The 2,556-nt window shown below is 57.8% G+C and overlaps 1 non-coding gene across 1 annotated transcript in view; it reads right to left on the bottom strand.

Annotated features, from left to right (window-relative positions):
• The window catches only part of LOC126448782 (small subunit ribosomal RNA), a 1,910-nt gene extending 573 nt beyond the window's left edge, over window positions 1-1,337 (bottom strand). The window contains exon 1 of the ribosomal RNA XR_007584246.1: window positions 1-1,337. This exon is cut by the window's left edge and continues 573 nt beyond it. This is a non-coding gene — a ribosomal RNA (small subunit ribosomal RNA).
• Window positions 1,338-2,556: the final 1,219 nt, after the last annotated feature.

The raw sequence follows: 2,556 nt of genomic DNA on the forward strand, positions 1-2,556 counted from the left end.
TCTGTCAATCCTTCCGGTGTCCGGGCCTGGTGAGGTTTCCCGTGTTGAGTCAAATTAAGCCGCAGGCTCCACTCCTGGTGGTGCCCTTCCGTCAATTCCTTTAAGTTTCAGCTTTGCAACCATACTTCCCCCGGAACCCAAAAGCTTTGGTTTCCCGGAGGCTGCCCGCCGAGTCATCGGAGGAACTGCGGCGGATCGCTGGCTGGCATCGTTTATGGTTAGAACTAGGGCGGTATCTGATCGCCTTCGAACCTCTAACTTTCGTTCTTGATTAATGAAAACATACTTGGCAAATGCTTTCGCTTCTGTTCGTCTTGCGACGATCCAAGAATTTCACCTCTAACGTCGCAATACGAATGCCCCCGCCTGTCCCTATTAATCATTACCTCGGGTTCCGAAAACCAACAAAATAGAACCGAGGTCCTATTCCATTATTCCATGCACACAGTATTCAGGCGGGCTTGCCTGCTTTAAGCACTCTAATTTGTTCAAAGTAAACGTGCCGGCCCACCGAGACACTCACTCAAGAGCACCCTGGTAGGATTGCAACGGGGTCCGCCTCGGGACGCACGAGCACGCACGAGGCGCGTCGCACGCCTTCAGCTCGCCCCACCGGCAGGACGTCCCACGATACATGCCAGTTAAACACCGACGGGCGGTGAACCAACAGCGTGGGACACAAATCCAACTACGAGCTTTTTAACCGCAACAACTTTAATATACGCTATTGGAGCTGGAATTACCGCGGCTGCTGGCACCAGACTTGCCCTCCAATAGATACTCGTTAAAGGATTTAAAGTGTACTCATTCCGATTACGGGGCCTCGGATGAGTCCCGTATCGTTATTTTTCGTCACTACCTCCCCGTGCCGGGAGTGGGTAATTTGCGCGCCTGCTGCCTTCCTTGGATGTGGTAGCCGTTTCTCAGGCTCCCTCTCCGGAATCGAACCCTGATTCCCCGTTACCCGTTACAACCATGGTAGGCGCAGAACCTACCATCGACAGTTGATAAGGCAGACATTTGAAAGATGCGTCGCCGGTACGAGGACCGTGCGATCAGCCCAAAGTTATTCAGAGTCACCAAGGCAAACGGACCGGACGAGCCGACCGATTGGTTTTGATCTAATAAAAGCGTCCCTTCCATCTCTGGTCGGGACTCTGTTTGCATGTATTAGCTCTAGAATTACCACAGTTATCCAAGTAACGTGGGTACGATCTAAGGAACCATAACTGATTTAATGAGCCATTCGCGGTTTCACCTTAATGCGGCTTGTACTGAGACATGCATGGCTTAATCTTTGAGACAAGCATATGACTACTGGCAGGATCAACCAGGGAGCTGCGTCAACTAGAGCTGAGCAGCCGGCCGCCCGGGAGTGTGTCCCGGGGGCCCCGCGCGAACACGCAAGCGTCCGCTCAATTATTCTGCAAACAGGAGGAGGCTGAGCTCCCCTGCACAATACACCTCGAAACCCTCTCAGGTCCCGGCGGCGCGCAGCGCCGTCCTAAGTACTTGGTCGGGTTCGAGAGAGGCGCAATCGCCCGGAGTTTGGCGAGTAGACGCTTTAGGTGCGACCACCCGTGCTCCCAACTGAGCTTGCCGCTGCCGACAGAGGCCCGGGAGCGTGCTGTCGTGGCATTGCCGGCGGGAGACAACACGCGCCACCTACGGTGGCCGGCAGCTCCAACGCCAGCGCCACAGAAGGACAAAAGCCCCACTTGGGTGCCGAAGCGAACTCTCCCAGCACAGCGCACGCGCCAACACGTCCGCACAGCTGCGATACAATCCACCTGCGAGAACCGCAGAGGCGACCGAGCAGCAGACGGCGTCGCGGCGCCGAGCGCCGGGCGGCGGCGCATCCTCAGCGCACACAGTCCTCAATCGGACCAGCACACTGCAGATGTCCACCGCGCTTCGCACCGGGCCCGCGAGGACCTACTTTGGCCGCACGGCGCCGCGTGCAGGGTGCGCCGGCGCGCAGCTGCGCCGCCTGCCGCCTCCGTCGGCCGGCGCGCCTGCCACTGGCCGCCCCCACCAGCCGGCTGTAGCGCGTGCGCCCACGCACCGCGCGGCCAGCACGCCGGGAGGCCCCCCCCTCACCGGCCGGGGACGGTCCCACCCAGCCACCGCCGCGTATCGCTTCACACCCACATGCCATTCACGTTCGTGGGCATGGTGGGTATCGCTGAAACAACCGGTTGGTAGCTCAAGACCGATCGTCGCCATCACTGATTCACCTCTAGCGAGAACAACCGCACCACAACGGTTTACCAGTTCTTCATTTGCGTAACGTCACCAGCAAACGTAGACGTCCATCGCCATTTGCAAATTCAACGATTGTTGCATGCCTGTGTCAGGTGTCACGACACACTATGTCTGCCCACATACACGCAACAACATGTGCACGCTTCGCGAACACGTGGAAGGTGGCCCCCGTACGTATGCGATGTCCATTGCGCGAACGACTGTCAACCGGCCTCTGTCGCATGTCGCAGATGTGGAACGCAGTGCACCATGCTATCACGGTGTGTGAGAAGAGACGACTACGTCTGACAA

The sequence above is a fragment of the Schistocerca serialis genome, unplaced genomic scaffold, assembly GCF_023864345.2.
Source record: "Schistocerca serialis cubense isolate TAMUIC-IGC-003099 unplaced genomic scaffold, iqSchSeri2.2 HiC_scaffold_630, whole genome shotgun sequence".
Classification (NCBI taxonomy): Eukaryota; Metazoa; Arthropoda; class Insecta; order Orthoptera; family Acrididae; genus Schistocerca; species Schistocerca serialis.